Source organism: Oratosquilla oratoria, chromosome 10 (assembly GCF_046742065.1).
Source record: "Oratosquilla oratoria isolate Oo_2021 chromosome 10, ASM4674206v1, whole genome shotgun sequence".
In the NCBI taxonomy this organism is placed as follows: Eukaryota; Metazoa; Arthropoda; class Malacostraca; order Stomatopoda; family Squillidae; genus Oratosquilla; species Oratosquilla oratoria.
Window position 1 is genome coordinate 18,746,962 of NC_134786.1, and position 17,061 is coordinate 18,764,022.

A 17,061-nucleotide genomic window follows, 5' to 3' on the forward strand; every position below is an offset into this window, starting at 1 on the left:
GAATAAGTGAATCAGACACAAAATACTTAGCTAAATTAGATAGACAGTCAAAAGACATGAATTCTATCTTGAAAGATTCAGATTGGATAGAAAGATCTAGTGACAAAATGAAAGTATTTCAGGTAATAAGATTGATCACATTCGTATTGTTGACTAAAAATTCTGACGATTTAATGGCAGAAAAGTTGTATAGAGATCTCAAGTCAAATATGAATTTAGGGGAGGTAGACTATCTACATCAAGGGTACAGTGAGACTAAAATGATAAATCCGTATGTGCTGACAGTGTGACAACAGAAAGAAACTAGGAACTCTAGAAGAGGGTATAAGGAAAGAGAATTAGGACAGACAGAGAGTTAGAAATCCATCTAGGGATACAAGAATTGTTTGTTTCAATTGTAATACTTGGGGGCATAAAGAATAAGACCGTTATTTGGGAATTATTTGTAGAAATTGCATATATGAGGGACAGAATAAATATCAGTGTAGAAACCTACCTTTCTGTATGTATCATAAAAAGATAGAACATAAAACACTTTAATATAGAAATTTTCGTATGCACCCCGAAACAAGAGGAAAACCTCAAGACACAGAATAAACCAATATTATAGAACTCTCCATATATATACAAATAGACAGTATTTTGTTAAGGATAAGAGTGATAGAAGGGGGAAAGAAAACTCCAACATCAAAGATAGTTATGAGCTGATAATTACAATTGGAAGGACTTCTGTAGGACCTCTCATTGCTAGTAGAATATTCAATAAACCTATTTAAATATTTATTGATACAGGATCTGTAGTTAATGTTATAACTAGTAGAGTTTTAAATCAGTTGAAACCAGGAGTGAAAATCTTGAAACCAATCCATTACACATCGCAAGGAGTAACTGGAAATTAGTTAAAAACTTTAAGTAAGGTTGAACTAGAAGTCGTCTTACATACAAATGAACATTTGCACATTCCAGTGACAGTTGTAGAAGAATCTGTTTTTCCAGGAGATTTATTGATAGGATTTGCAACTATGAGAAAAGAAAACATAGTCATATGTCCTGCTGACTTGGGGATCTTAGTGAAATCACAGTTAATCCCATTTTTAAATCAACCAGACTTAAGACCAGTAATAGGAATCAATCAATCCCTAAGAATAGATAGGAAAGATAACATTTTTAGTTTAGATAACGAAGCCGAGCGGTCCAGACCAATGGAAAGTAAAGCCACATATAGTGAACCCAACTCAGATATTCAAGGATCCCAGAAATTACTTATTCATCAACTACAAATGAAGCCATGCAATTTGTAGATAGTGGCGTAATAAAGTCGACATTATTAAATTCCAGAGCAATCAACATGGTAAAAGTACAGTTGAAAGGAGTCACTGTAGACTCTGAAATTTTAACCATCCCAGAATCAATTAGATTAAAAGGTTTGAAATTGGACTCAGGGATTTATAAGTCAAATAAGAACACAGTAGAAATATTAATGACTAATACTTTGAATAAAGATATAGTCATATGGAAAGGTACACAAATAGGATGTTTTCAGGTGTGTACAAATCCCATTAAGATTTTAAATGAGAGTACTGAGGTGGAATCACCAATCTTATCAATCTGTTCACTTCAGGAAGAAATAGAGTTAGGAAATAAATACAAGAATCAACTAGAACCTACTAGTTGCCTTGAGTTTGATGAAAGTTTAGTTGCTTTGCTCGTGAAGCACAATAAAGCAATTGCTTTGCCGGGGAACGCTTTAGGCAAAACAACTGTTTTAAAACATCAGATCAAATTGAAACCAGGAACACAGCGTTTTTACATACCCGCCTACAGAGTTTATCACTCTAAATTAGCAATTGTAGATAAACTGATCACTGAAATGTTATCACAGGATATTTTTGAACATAGTACAAGTGAATATAACTTTCCTTTGATTCTGGTGCCAAAATCAGATGGTACTATGCGCCCAGTTATTGATTATAGGAAATTGAATAAGCACACCATTCGTATACAGGTTACCATTACCAGTGATAGGGAACATTCTTAGAAGTTTGGAAACTGAGAATAGATGTTTTAGTACCATAGTTATCATTATTATTTTTTTTTTTTTGTGCAAATAGAGTTGAATGAAGACTGGAGTTCACAGCATTTTCTACTCCAATGTGACATTACGAGTTCAAACGAATGCCATTTGGGTTATGTAATAGTTCATTAACTTACATGAGATTAGATAATACAGTTCTAGATGGGTTGCTAGGAATCACTGCCAGTGTATATCTAGATATTTCAATAGTTTCCCAGACAGCGGCTGATCACTTTAAGAAAATAATTTCTATTTTCTCAAGACTAGTTGAAGCAGGATTGAAAGTTAAACTTGAAAAATGTAAGTTCTTGCAGGACATAAAATAGACAGACATGGACTTAGTACAGTGAAGTCAAAGGTTGAAGCAGTAAGTAATTTTCCAGTTCCAAACAATGTAGAAAAAGTTAGAAGTTTCTTGGAATTAACAGGATATTATAGAAATTTTATTCAACGATATACTGCCATTACAATCCATTAAATTCTTTATTGAGGAAGGACTCAAAGTTCATGTGGGAACCTGCACAACAGCAAAATTTTGACAAGTTGAAAGATAAACTCACGAGTTCTCCAATTTTAGTATTTCCAGACTATGATAAAGAATTCATTTTTTGCACTGATGCATCTGACATAGGGTCAAGAGGAATACATATGCAAGAGAGAAATGGAACATTTCAACCGATAGCTTACACATCAAGACTTTGTAATAGCGCAGAGATAAACTACTCTATAACAGAAAGAGAAAATTTAACAGTGATATATTTATTAGAAAGTTTAGAGATATGATATTGGGATATCCAATCAGAGTACGAACTGATCATACAGTTATTGAGAACTTATTTGAGCATAAGAATCTTAGGGGCAGACTCGCTAGATGGTTTGCAGTACTCCAGTGCTATGAAGTTAAATTTTGATATATTCTGGGTAGAAAGAATGTTACGGCAGATGAACTTCTTAGAAACATTAGCCAACCAATGACAGGGTTGATTAATTTGTTTGTAGTATAGAGGAGTTAGTAACCTTAGATGAGGAAAAGCTAATAAGAGAACAGAGGGATGATAAGACATGTGACTCATTAACCAAGCATTTGATGAACCCAAAAGGAAATCCTTCAAAACTACCAAACGGGTGTAAGATAGAGGAATTTCATTTTACTAGTGGACTTTTGTATAGAAAAACAGTTGTAAGTGGAAAAGTTATTTTTTAGAGGTCCAGTAAATCAGTCGGTAATACCATAAACTCTTGTAAAAGAGATAGTGAAGTTACTTCATGATAGTGATTGTAGTTCACATCCAGGGAAGGATAAAACTTATAGACAAGCTCAACTTAAACATTTTTGGCCAGGTATGAAGAAAGATATATATGATTAATAGAGAAGAAATTTAAATGTGTTAAGATGAAAGAAAATACACCAAAACCTGATCCTATATTTTTACAGAAACCTTGAGAAGGAGTTCACGTAAAAACGTCTGAGAATGAATATAAATATGTATTTGTTGCCATTGATTATTTTTCAATATTTTGTATTTTACAACCCATTCTAAATAAGAAAGCTGAAACTATTGCTTCTGTAATCTATGATCAGATAATATGTAATTTCACTACACCTAAGATCTTAGTTTCAGATAATGAAACTGAATTTAATAACAACGTCTTGGAAAAATTATGTAGTTTATTTAAGATCAAGAAAGTAAATATTTTAGTGAATCATCCACAAATAATAAAGTTGTAGAGAGGTTAAATAAGAAAATTATTACATGTGTCAGAAGTATGATAAGTCCTCATAGTATAACTTGGGTACTTGGATTCATTTTGTTAAATGTACACTGAACAACCAAATTAATATAGCAACAGGTGAAATACTTCATTTTATTATTTTTGGGGAAGACAAAACTCCTCCATTTGAAATCTTGACTGCAGAGCATAAATCTTTGTATAATATAGATGATTATATTTCAAATGCTTTTCAAAGTATTCACCAAAGAGTTAGGGAACATATGCAGGAGTATTCATAAGAGATGAAAGAGGAACAGCACAAAATAGCACATAAACTAGAATTAAAAATAGGAGATTTAATCATGGTCAAACTACATTCACCCTATAATAAACTTTCACCAAGGTACTCAGATCCATATAGGGTAATTGATTCTGCGGGTGGAAATAAATATAATCTCTTACACTTGGAAAGTAGGAAAGAATTGATAGGACATTAAGATGATATGAAGAAGGTTAAATTGCAGTTTTGTGAAAATGTCTGCTGTGATACCCTATGTATAAATTTTAATGAACCAGAAAATTATAGGGAATATTTTGATAGAATTTTATTTGAATTTGATATTAATCTTGATGTATTTTACAGATAGTATCAATTTGACCAAATGTATGTTCTTGGGATGGGAGACCTAAACTACTGGAACTTGATGTCAAGCTAGGACATAAAGACCTTGGACCTGCTGTGGTCAGACTTGGAATCTTGACAAAACTTAAGGACAACTCACATAAGTATAGAAAAGTATTTTGTGAAGCATCAAGAGTGTGTCTTAGAAAATATGAATTGTGTTAACAAAGGGACACTTTACAATACTTTTGTGACTTTTGCTGTTTATTACCTATCTCAACATCTTTGAAAAGATAAAAGCATTCTCCATTGAGATCAAATGTCCTTAATCAAAGTAGTGAGTTTTGCAAATCTATTTTACATTTTATTTTATCTGTGCTGTAGTGGAGTGGAAGGAGGTTTCCTCAAAGATAATGTGGATGAAGGTGAAACTGGGAAAGGAGATGTGGGCTTTTGTAAGTGCATATGGGCCTGGTAGTGAGAAGAGCGTAGAAGAAACGGAGGCTTTTTGGATAGATATAAATGAGTGCATAGAGAATTTAGGGTGAAATATCAATGTAATAGTACTGGGAGACCTTAATGCTAGGGTAGGAGTGGTTGGGAAATGTGGAGTCCCAGGAAAAAATCGTAGTGGAGAGTTGATGGTGGAAATGTGTCTAGAAAGAGAGTTGATAATAGCAAATACAGTGTTTCGGAAGAAAGTCAAGCATAAGTACACATAGGAGAGGGTGGTGGAGGGAAGGGTAGTAGATAGAGCGTTAATGGACTATGTAGTGGTAAATAGGATTATGATAGGAAGAGTTAAGGATGTACATGTGCTAAGGGGAGAGGGTGGGGGAATATCAGGTCATTTTTTGGTGGAAGGTAAGTTGAGAGTGGAGGATAGATGGATAAAGAAGAAAGGAACAAAAGGTAGGGAGGTGCTTGGAGTGAACTCTTTAAATGAAAAGGAAAAGGAGAAGGAGTACAAGAAGAAGTTGAAGGAGGAGTGGGAGGGAGTGAAGGATAGAGTAGAGGTAGGTGTGGAGGAGGAATGGGGATGGTTCAAGGAGGGAGTCACAAAGTGTGCAAAGATGGTGTGTGGAACAAGAAGGACAGGAGGAAATAGAAGAAAGGGTATTGAATGGTGGGATGAGGAAACAAAGAAGGTTGTAGAAGAGAAGAAGCGAGCTTTCGCAGAATGGTTACAAAATAGGACGAGGGAGTCATATGAGAGGTACAAAGAAAAGAAAAGAGAAGTAAAGCACATGGTAAAGGAGGCAAAGAGGAGAGCAGATGTGAAATGGGGTAAGAGTATGACAGAATTTTTTGAAAGTAATAAAAAGATGTTTTGGAAAGAAATAAAGAGAGGAAGAGGAGGCGTATCAAGTAGAGAAGAAAAGGTAAAAGGTGCAGATGGAGAGATGATAATGGAAGAGAAGGCAGTAAGGGGAAGATGGGCAGAATATTTTAGGGAGTTGCTAAATGTGAAGAAGGATAGGGAGGGAAAAATAGCTACAGTGGGAAATGCTAAGGAAACGAGAGTGATGAGTGAGGAAAATGGAGGAGAAATAAGGAAGGATGAAGTGAAGGCAGTTGTTAAGATGATGAAAGCAGGTAAGGCACCTGGTCTGGATGGATGCCATGCAGAATGTCTAAAAAAGGAGGTACAGTGATGGTGGACTGGTTGGTGAGGTTATTTAATGTTTGCTGGAGAGAGAGTAGAGTGCCGGAGGACTGGAGGAGTGCCTGTATAGTTTCTCTTTACAAGGGAAAAAGGGGACAAATGTGAATATAGTAGTTTCAGAGGGATTAGCTTGTTAAGTGTAGTTGGGAAGGCTTATGGGAGGATCCTGATGGAGAGGAACAGAGGGAGTAATTGATGAGGAACAGTGTGGATTTAGGACGGGTAGAGGTTGTGTAGATCAGATTTTTGTGGTAAGACTATGTGAGAAAGCTATAGGAAAGGGAAGTATGTTTTTTGGGCCTTTATGGATTTGGAAAAGGCTTATGACAGGGTAGACAGAAAGGCACTGTGGGAGGTTTTGCGGATATACGGGATAGGAGGAAAGCTTTTAGGGGCTGTCAAGAGTTTTTATGAGATTAGTATAGCTTGTGTCAGGATTAGAAATGGAGAGAGTAAGTGGTTCGAGGTAAAGGTGGGACTTCGTCAAGGATCCGTTATGTCGCCCTGACTGTTCAACTTATACATGGATAGGGTAGTGCGAGAGGTAAATGCAAGGGTAGTGGGTCAGGGATTGGAGATGGTTAAAGAAAATGGAAAAAAGTGGGAGGTGAGCCAGTTGTTGTTTGCGGGCGACACTGCGCTTGTGGCAGGATAGGAGGAGGGATTGAGGAAGTTGGTGACAGAGTTTGGTAGAGTGTGTGATAGAAGAAAGCTGAAGGGTATCGATAGAAGTGATGATATGACGAAATGTAAAAATTAAGCCACGTTCCGCTTGCGACAGAATTGCTTGCGTAAACAGTATTACTTGAGACAGTATAACAGCCTTTCTGAATGGAGAAAAGAGTGGAGGAGGAGAGAAATTATTGGTGCATGGAGGTAAAGTCACGCCCTTAACCCACACAGTGCCAGCGACGCATATATGCATCGGCAAGTAGTGTATCCCGTAGTGCCAGCGACGCATATATGCGTCGGCAACTTCAAAAATTCATAACTCGAAAGGAATATCACACAATACAAAACTACTAGTGCACAAGATGACTAAACATGTAAATAGCAGTGTAAATATAGTGTACAGTGTATATAGATTAGTTTTCCCTTCCCTCGGCCAGAGAAAATGAATACGTAAAAAACAGTGTTTTGGCCGTGTGTACTGAAACTTGTTGAAGTATATAATTATACTGAACGTACTCCATACTTGACACAAAACCACACAGAACTGAAGTGACACCCACATTGTGGTTTACAAAGAACCACACACTTGCTACCGCACGCCATCCAGGAGCGACAAAACATCGCACTGCCTCAAATACAAGAGCCTCTATATATCCACAACGGCTCATAGGTAAGTCTTAAAATTTCACAGGCATGTTTCTTAGACTGAAATGAAGTGATTTATGTAAAAAAAAAATCGAAAAATCGCTGGCACTGGGGTGTTATTTTGGGTAAAACCTTCTGGCACTGTGCGGGTTAAAGGGTGACACTTATTTGTAACGTTCAAAGTAATTGGATGAATTAAATCGTGACGTCGGAGCAGACTTGGCTTGGTGGGTGTACAAGGATCCCAAGTCGGAGTCCCTTGGTGTAGATTGAATAACAAAGTGTAATTAATTGGAAGAAAAGAAGAAAACTATATCTCCGTTTTAATTCACCCCATCAAGAAATTTTACTGACTTGTGACAGAAGATTTGGTGGAAACATACTTAAGAGAAGGAAGTAGCATGGGGCCTACAGATGAATAACATAAGTGACTAAAATATCAGTGGCTGTGGAGCCAACAGTGTGTGTGTGTGTGTGTGTGTGTGTGTGTGTGTGTGTGTGTGTGTGTGTGTGTGTGTGTGTGTGTGTGTGTGTGTGTGTGTGTGTGTGTGTGTGTGTGTGTGTGTGTGTGTGTGTGTGTGTGTTAATCATACACTTGCCACTTGATCCCATCCTACTGAGATATTTTTTTTATCTGGTCGCCGCCATTTTCATTCATCTCCATGGTACCTCATTGCTATGAAAAAATATAGCCCATTCCGTAACGTGTAGTCTTTTTATTACCACGAGTACACTGGCAGTCTCTATTTTTTTTCTTTTTTAATACCAATGGCAGAAAAATAGTTATTGCCCATTTTCAATGATTTCTTGCATACTAGATAGTACTTTCTTATTTTATTTTATATTTTTTTTCTGCAAGATAGTCTTGTAACAGCTGGAATATAAGCAACCTTCTTACACGGTACACCAGAGCTTAACCGAGGTGGTTCAATAAAAATAATTTGAGAAAAATATCGATAAAAAAATCAGGAAATTATAAAACTAATAATCTTAGTCATTCTTTGATTTTCAATCCAAAAAAATTATTATGACGTCACTAATACTTATGCCTACTTGCACAGGAATCAAATTTGTTTTTGTAAATTTTGTTATATCCTATGTACATGATAAGAAGTCGTGAGCTTAGCTAATAAATACTCATTCCAAAAAGATAAGACATTAGAAGAATCTGTATTAGCTTTGTTTTTTGTACAGAGAATAGAGAGGGAGAGATAGACAAAGCAAGAGAAATAGAGTGTGAGAGATTAAATATATATATATGTACATACATATATATATATATATATATCTATATACATATATATATATAAATGTATATATGTATATATATATATATACATATATATATATATATATATATATATCTATATATATATATTTGTGTGTGTGTGTGTGTGTGTGTGTGTGTATGTGTGTGTGTGTGTGTCATTTTGACATTTGAAAATAAACTCTCCTACTGGGATTCGAACCCTCGCCTGAGCGGGTTGCTTCGTAGACGGTACGATCTTCGCCTTCTACGAAGAAAGCCGCTCAGGCGAGGGTTTGAATCCCAGTAGGAGAGTTTATTTAAATATATATATATATATATATATATATATTTATATAAATTTATATATATATACATATATATACATATATATTTATATATATATATATATATATATACATATATGTACATATATATATATATATATATATATATATATATATATATATATATATGTGTATATAAACACTGTGTTAATCACGACAGCATTTTGACACTAATTAATTTTCTTACTGAGATTTTCAATTTTTCTAACAGTAGATCTCATTTCAGAGGGGTGGGCAAATACAAGCCTTCCATAGTCTTCCATATTTAATTGACGTTTCGACTTCAGGGAGTCATCTTCAGAATAGTATTTAAGAATTAAGTCACAGTTTTACACAGCTACATAATACACAATTGACGATTTTGTACAGACAATATGGGTTTATTTATAGGCCGCTTGGGAACACTGAAAGGATTGTGTTGACCTCATGCGTGGCCGGAGATTTCGCTCAGGAGGGGGAGGGGAAGGAAGAGAAAGAAAGGGAGAGTCAGGTACGATAGTTTGTCTCGCAATGACGCCCCGCTGGTCAAGAAGGGGTTGGTGAGGTGGAGGAGGGGGAGAGGAAGGAGGTGGGTGTTGCTGCCGATGGGCTCCAAATTTAGATGAGGAATTAAAGAGAGAAATATCAGAAGTCATGTTAGATTGTATGTTGATTATCGGAGCTCTTTCTCTTATTTCTAGTTATTTTATTCGATTGCATTGTGCGACTATCTTAGTGTTATTCACAATAGTCTCCCTATCAAATACAACCTGGAAGTATTGGAGGTGGTGTTGTTTAATTGCTCCTTGTTGTAAATTGTAAGAGGCTGGTAGATTAAGTTAGGCAAGTAGTAGATAAATAGGTAGGTAGAGGGGTGGGTGGCGAGAAATTAATTCTTACGACTTAGATGTTTTGAAGACAATGGTTGTGACGGAGTTGCAGAATTGCATAATCTCGCTCACCGCCTAAATTTTGTAAACACAAGCTAGGGTATCGATATTTGTGCTGATGTTACAAAATGTAAAAACTAAGCCACTTCGCTTCGTGACAAGATTGCTTGTGTAAGCAGTATTGTTTGAGACAGTGTAACAGTCTTTCTGATTGGAGAAAAAGGTGGAGGAAAAAGAAAAATTATTGATGCATGGAAGTAAAGTCACCCCCTTAAAGGTTGGCACTTATTTGTAACGGTAAAAGTTATTGGATGAAATGAATTGTAACGTCGAAGCAGACTTGGCTTGGTGAGTGTATTAGGGATCTCGGGTGGGAGTCCTCTGGTGTACCTTAGACAATAACGTTGCAGAAGAAATAGTGAAGAAAATGAATGAAAATTCAAATTCAGTTTTATTCCCCTTCGTTTACTGATCAATGGAACTTGACTAAAAGCATATACTAAGTGGTACTTGCCTTAATAGGACGAAAGAGGCATGGGGCTTACAGATGAGTGACTGACAATTTTACAATGATAAAAAGAAAGTGAAGAAAGTTGAAAGTGAATGAAGAAATATAAAATCATAGAAGGAACAGTTAACATGATCAAAACCAGTAATTAAGGAGATAAGGGAGCTAAAAAAAAGGGGTGGCAAGAGAGCTAACATAAATGTAAGGACAACCGACTTCTTATTTGGCACGTCGTGAACCCAATGTATGTAGAATTACGGGATGTGCATTCCCCAGAAATAAATCTGCGCCTGAAATATACAATATATATATATGTATATATATATACTGTATATATATATATATATATATATATATATATATATATATATATACATATAAATATATATATGCAAAGTAAACCACTTGGAAAAAGAAACTAACGAAGCAGAGCGCTTTCGTATATTACATCTACAGTGCACAAATATATAATATACGAAAGCGCTCTGCTTCCTTATTTTATTTTTACAAGTGGTCTACTTCGCATAAGTGAACAAATGTACCCGTGTTTTCATTAGCATTTACATACATACATACATACATATATACATACATACGTACATACATACATACATACATACATACATATATACATATATATATATATATATATATATATATATATATGATGTAAGCGAAATAGGAAACACAAGAGTCTTAGTCTTGAGTTTATTCCTGACTAGTTTCGCAGGTATGCTTTTTCAAAGGAATATGTGTACAAACGGGCTGTGGGCATTATATACATAGGGTGGACCTCACCACCTCTCCGAGTTACCATAGTTGGTGACGAATGTGAACATCACATTGTGGCTAACGTAACAATGAAGAAATTTTTACAATTAAATATGATAACACTAATAACAAAGAAATTATTAATAGAGAATGTAACAATAGTAATGATAACAATGAAGATAAATATTAACAATAATAACAAAAATGATAATAGCAATACAGTAGAAGTAATAATAATAATAATGAAAATAATAACAATAAAATAAAAGTAATAATAATAATAATAAAAATAAATATAAAAAATAAATATAAAAATAATAAAAATTATTATTATAATACTAATAACCAAGAAATAAATTTTTAAAAATTATTAATAGTAATTATGACAATAATAGTGATAACAATGATAATAAAAACGAAAAATTAAATATTTAAATAATAATAGTAATAATAATAATAATAATAATAAAGATAATGAAAGTAATAATAATAATAATGATGGTAATAATAAAATTATAAATATGATAGTAATAATAAATAAATAATAGTTATAATAACAATGATAATAATAATAGTGTTGAAAATAAAAAGTAACAAATAGTATTAAAAGAATAAATCATGATAAAAAGTTGGGGCAAGGTAGCATGGAGGAACTTCAGAGTGAAAGGAAGAAAGCTGGAGAGGGTAGGCCGAAGTGGGAAAAAGGTATCTACTTAGGGTATCTACTGGGAAGCCATTCTCGGAGGGCAAGTGTCGCGGTAGATTTTGTCCATTTCAAGTCACCAGTTCTCTTGTTTGTGTTTTTGTGGTTGGCAATGTAAAGTGATTCAATTATTTTCCGTTGTTTCTTGTGTAGTCCTTTAGCTAGAATGGTGGAACACTACCAGTTAGGCAAATGTCCCCCTGTGTCAATGTGGTTAACTAGAGCGTTGGTTTCTCGGTGGTGTCTAATGTCCGCTTTGTGTTCCCTGAGTCTGTTGTTAAGTCCTCTGTATGTCTCTCCGTAGTATGCACAGTCACATCCTTTGCAGGGAATTTTGTAAACGATGCTATTGTCACGGTTCGTCTTGGTTCTGTTGGTGGTCAAGTGTCCTATTTTCTTTCCTGTGTCATTTACTATGAAAAGTCCTGTCTGTCTCAGCGTCTTTGAAAGCATGTGAGAGAGGTCAGGGTTAGGAACCATGAGGTACCGTATATTTGGCCTTTCTTCACTTTTTTTCCTCTGTCTGATTTTAATGGCTATCCGTAGTGACGTCCCTAACATGCCCTCTGGGTACCTTAGGTTTCTGAATGCAGCGGTTATGTATTCAATTTCTTCCTGTAAATACTCCTCACTGCATATTCTAAGAGCCCTAAGGTAAAACCCAATGATAACCCCTGATTTGGTCTTCTCGTCATGTGCGCTAAAATAGTGGATGAAGTCGTCTTTGTTTGTCGGTTTACGGTATACCTTGAACCTAGCGCTCCTGTCCGATCTGATGACGACAGCGTCTAGGAAAGGTAGGGAACCGTTGGTCTCTTCCTCTACTGTGAATTTAATTCTTTTGTCCACGTTGTTCAGTTGTTCCAGTAGGTTTCTTGTGTCGTTTGTTTTGTGTGAAATGAAGAGGATGTCGTCAACATAACGGTACCACTTGGAGTTAGCTGGGACGATATGCAGAAGGTGGTCCCTTTCCAAAGTCTCCATGTAGAGCGATGCTGCCACCGCACTCAATGGAGACCCCATTGGAAGCCCCTCATGTTGCCTGTATTCTTGTTTGTTAAAAACAAAAGAACCAAACTTTATGCACCTATCCACCAACTCCAAGTAGTCACGCTTGTTGATGGGTAAGTTGTCGGTGTCAATGTGTTGTACTGTCTCTTTAACAGCCCGAAGGGCACCGTCTATTGTTACGTTTGTGTAGAGGGAAGTGATGTCAAAGCTTACCAGGCGTTGGTCTGTGAAGTCAAATGTGTTCAGTTTGTCTATTAGTTTGGAGGAGTTTCTAAGGTGTGTTCCGCTAATGCTACCTAAGGAGGATGAAAAAGGTTTGGCTAATAGCTTGGCTAGTCTATGTGGTGCGATACCTATGCCAGTAGTTATAGGTCGGAGGGGAATGTCCTGTTTGTGTATTTTCGGATGTCCTTTCATGGATGGGATTGTTGGGTCTTCCTCTAGGAGGCAGAGGAGTCTCTTTCCCTTCTCGGTTCTTTTGAGGATTTTTCTGATGTCGGTGTTGAACTTCTTGGCTTCTTCGCTGGCTGTACCGTCCCTTTGTTTACAATATATGGGTTGGTCAGAGAGTAAACGTTCCATTTTGTTGGTGTAGACCCTCTTGTTCATGATGACAACGCCACCTCCTTTGACGGCGGTCGTGATGATGATGTCGTCATTGTTAATAAGGAGTTCTTGAAGGGCGCGAACGTATCTCCTGGGGATGGTCTTGCTGTTGTCACTTGCTGAAATGGAACAGCATAATAGAACACCTTGTTTGAATCCGGACTCGATGTCGCTGACCTTCCAGTTGTAGTTTCTTCCCTATGTAGTCGTTCAATTTCTTTGAATTTTCTTTGAATTTTAGACCAAGGGAGAGGGCTTCCATTTGGGTGTGTGTGGGGTTGTAGTCGGAAAGGTTGTTGATGAGATTCTGTCTACCCACTTCTTTCCATTTGCTTGTGTTGCACAGTCGTAGCAGTTTCTTCTCAAGTTCCACCTTCTGTTGTTGCTTTTTCTTCTTGAGTTCTTCAATGAGTTCTGGGGGAAGTGGGTAGTTCTGGAGCTTGTTTCTGATAACTTCGGCTTCGTGTTTGAGTGTTTCTCTAGCTTCCTTCAGGTATTCTCTGGCTGTGTCGCTGAAGGGTTTGTTGGGGTGATGGAGGTGGTGTGGGGCTGATCTTGGAAGAACCAGTTCTTCAAGACAGTCCTTGAGGAAGGCGTCTCTATTTAGAATGCTCGTCAGCTTCATTTGAAGCACAAACTCGGACCTTATGACTTCCTGGATTCTATTTCCACTCGGAGACAAATGTTGAGACATTCTGACAGGTTGATGTAAGCGGAATAGGAAACACAGGAGTCTTAGTCTTGAGTTTATTCCTGACTAGTTTCGCAGGTATGCTTTTTCAAAGGAATATGTGTACAAACGGGCTGTGGGCATTATATACATGGGGTGGACCTCACCACCTCTCCGAGTTACCATAGTTGGTGACGAATGTGAACATCACATTGTGGCTAACGTAACAATGAAGAAATTTTTACAATTAAATATGATAACACTAATAACAAAGAAACTATTAATAGAGAATGTAACAATAGTAATGATAACAATGAAAATAAATATTAACAATAATAACAAAAATGATAATAGCAATACAGTAGAAGTAATAATAATAATAATGAAAATAATAACAATAAAATAAAAGTAATAATAATAATAATAAAAATAAATATAAAAATAATAAACATTTATTATCATAATACTAATAACCAAGAAATGAAAATTAAAAAAATTATTAATAGTAATTATGACAATAATAGTGATAACAATGATAATAAAAACGAAAAATTAAATATTTAAATAATAATAGTAACAATAATAATAATAATAATAAAGATAATGAAAGTAATAATAATAATGATGGTAATAATAAAAATGTAATGATAAAATTATAAATATGATAGTAATAATAAATAAATAATAGTTATAATAACAATGATAATAATAATAGTGTTGAAAATAAAAAGTAACAAATAGTATTAAAAGAATAAATCATGATAAAAAGTTGGGGCAAGGTAGCATGGAGGAACTTCAGAGTGAAAGGAAGAAAGCTGGAGAGGGTAGGCCGAAGTGGGAAAAAGGTATCTACTTAGGGTCTGGGAAGCCATTCTTGGAGGGCAAGTGTCGCGGTAGATTTTGTCCATTTCAAGTCACCAGTTCTCTTGTTTGTGTTTTTGTGGTTGGCAATGTAAAGTGATTCAATTATTTTCCGTTGTTTCTTGTGTAGTCCTTTAGCTAGAATGGTGGAACCCTCCCAGTTAGGCAAATGTCCCCCTGTGTCAATGTGGTTAACTAGAGCGTTGGTTTCTCGGTGGTGTCTAATGTCCGCTTTGTGTTCCCTGAGTCTGTTGTTAAGTCCTCTGTATGTCTCTCCGTAGTATGCACAGTCACATCCTTTGCAGGGAATTTTGTAAACGATGCTATTGTCACGGTTCGTCTTGGTTCTGTTGGTGGTCAAGTGTCCTATTTTCTTCCCTGTGTCATTTACTATGATGAGTCCTGTCTGTCTCAACGTTTTGGAAAGCATGTGAGAGAGGCCAGAGTTAGGAACCACAAGGTATCGTAAATTTGTCCTCTCTTCACTTCCTTTCCTCTGTCTGATTTTAATGGCTTTCCGTAGTGACGTCCCTAACATGCCCTCTGGGTACCTTAGGTTCCTGAATGTAGCGGTTACGTATTCAATTTCTTCTTGTAAATACTCTTCGCTGCATATTCTAAGAGCCCTAAGGTAAAACCCAATGATAACCCCTGATTTGGTCTTCTCGTCATGTGCGCTAAAATAGTGGATGAAGTCGTCTTTGTTTGTCGGTTTACGGTATACCTTGAACCTAGCGCTGCTGTCCGATCTGATGACGACAGCGTCTAGGAAAGGCAGGGAACCGTTGGTCTCTTCCTCTACTAAAGAGACAGTACAACAGATTGACACCGACAACTTACCCATCAACAAGCGTGACTACTTGGAGTTGGTGGATAGGTGCATAAAGTTTGGTTCTTTTGTTTTTAACAAACGAGAATACAGGCAACATGAGGGGCTTGCAATGGGGTCTCCATTGAGTGTGGTGGCAGCATTGCTCTACATGGAGACTTTGGAAAGGGACCACCTTCTGCATATCGTCCCAGCTAACTCCAAGTGGTACCGTTATGTTGACGACATCCTCTTCATTTCACACAAAACAAACGACACAAGAAACCTACTGGAACAACTGAACAACGTGGACAAAAGAATTAAATTCACAGTAGAGGAAGAGACCAACGGTTCCCTACCTTTCCTAGACGCTGTCGTCATCAGATCGGACAGGAGCGCTAGGTTCAAGGTATACCGTAAACCGACAAACAAAGACGACTTCATCCACTATTTTAGCGCACATGACGAGAAGACCAAATCAGGGGTTATCATTGGGTTTTACCTTAGGGCTCTTAGAATATGCAGCAAAGAGTATTTACAAGAAGAAATTGAATACGTAACCGCTGCGTTCAGGAACCTAAGGTACCCAGAGGGCATGTTAGGGACGTCACTACGGAAAGCCATTAAAATCAGACAGAGGAAAGGAAGTGAAGAGAGGACAAATTTACGATACCTTGTGGTTCCTAACTCTGACCTCTCTCACATGCTTTCCAAAACGTTGAGACAGACAGGACTCATCATAGTAAATGACACAGGGAAGAAAATAGGACACTTGACCACCAACAGAACCAAGACGAACCGTGACAATAGCATCGTTTACAAAATTCCCTGCAAAGGATGTGACTGTGCATACTACGGAGAGACATACAGAGGACTTAACAACAGACTCAGGGAACACAAAGCGGACATTAGACACCACCGAGAAACCAACGCTCTAGTTAACCACATTGACACAGGGGGACATTTGCCTAACTGGTAGGGTTCCACCATTCTAGCTAAAGGACTACACAAGAAACAAACGGAAAATTAATTGAATCACTTTACATTGCCAACCACAAAAACACAAACAAGAGAACTGGTGACTTGAAATGGACAAAATCTACCGCGACACTTGCCCTCCAAGAATGGCTTCCCAGACCCTAAGTAGATACCTTTTTCCCACTTCAGCCTACCCTCTCCAGCTTTCTTCCTTTCACTCTGATGTTCCTCCATGCTACCTTGCCCCAACTTTTTATCATGTTTTACTCTTTTAATACTATTCGTTACTTT